The sequence below is a fragment of the Gymnogyps californianus genome, chromosome 26 (assembly GCF_018139145.2).
Source record: "Gymnogyps californianus isolate 813 chromosome 26, ASM1813914v2, whole genome shotgun sequence".
NCBI classification, from domain to species: Eukaryota; Metazoa; Chordata; class Aves; order Accipitriformes; family Cathartidae; genus Gymnogyps; species Gymnogyps californianus.
This window is the reverse complement of record NC_059496.1, coordinates 567326-568510: the sequence shown is the minus strand read 5'-3', so window position 1 is coordinate 568510 and position 1185 is coordinate 567326. Positions and strand designations below refer to the sequence as shown.

The 1185-nt window shown below is 55.0% G+C and overlaps 1 non-coding gene across 1 annotated transcript; it reads left to right on the top strand.

Annotated features, from left to right (window-relative positions):
- Positions 1-742: 742 nt before the first annotated feature.
- TRNAF-GAA (transfer RNA phenylalanine (anticodon GAA)) lies at positions 743-814 on the top strand. Its single transcript has one exon. It is a non-coding gene; the product is annotated as a tRNA-Phe (tRNA).
- The last annotated feature ends 371 nt before the right edge of the window (positions 815-1185 follow it).

Here is a 1185-nt window from a genome sequence, read left to right as displayed (position 1 = left end):
GGGCTGGAGAACTTTCCACCTGAGGAAAGGCTGAGGGAACACTGTTCAGTATGGAGACGAGAAGGCTTTGGGAAACCTCGTAGGAGCAATTCCAGTACCTATGAGACAATTAAGAAAATAGAGCCAGGCTCTTCATCGTGGTGCATGGTGGGAAGATGAGAGGCAAGGGACAAAAGTTGAAAGAATGTTCAGGCAGGAGATGAGGACCATGAGGACCATGAGGTCATAACCATGAGGTCACTTATGCACTGGAAGAGGTTGCCCTGAGAGGTTGTGCAGTCCCAATCCTTGGAGGTTTTCAAGTCTTCTTTCCCCCTAAATATCATCTCCAAACATTCAACAAAAGACTCTTGCTCATGCAAGAATGAAGGAAAAGCCTAAGGCACCAGCAAAAGCTCTGCCTCCCCTGGGCCCTCTCTTCCCTATGAGAGAGGTCTTCCACCAACCCCACACTTCTTCCACCCTCAGCCTTTGCAGCTGCATGTGCCTGGCCTGCCTGCTTGCCTTCACCGCCATCACCTTTGTAATTGAGGCCTGATGCGTATCTTGGCACTCCTGCTGGAAGCTGGCACCCACCCTACACCTGGAGTCCACCTGGCCATGGAGGCAGGGAGAGGCCAGGTCCACTGTGCCCGGTGCTGGACATAGCTTTTTCCTGGGAATGTCCCCAAGGAGCTCTCCTCGTGTGTGCCAGCCTGTGGCCTGGCAGGGGTGGAATTGGGACAAGGGCTGCTGGGGCAGGGCTGAAGTAGCTCAGCTGGGAGAGCGTTAGACTGAAGATCTAAAGGTCCTGGTTCAACCCCGGGCTTCAGCAATGATTTTCTCCCTTTGATGTTTGCAGAACCTATCTGCCTTCTTCCATCCTGCCCAGCAGGATGCTCTCCCAGAGCAGAGCGTACTGCCCATGGGGGAGGCCACCGCCCCCAGTCCCAGGGAGAGGCACTCCCTGGTGCTGAGGCCTGAATGGCAGCATCCTCCCTCCAGAGGTCTGTCACAGCGAGACCTCTGATGTGCCAGGGACAGCTGACAAAGCCATGCTGAGGATGGTCCCTTGTGGTGCATTGGCTCCTGAATTGTCCAGTCACAAGCTGTCCTGAGCAGAGTTTCTTGGCCCCCTTTGCCCCCCTGCTGCAATGGTTGATGAAACACAGATGTGCTCCTCTCTGGGCATCAGCAGGGAGACAC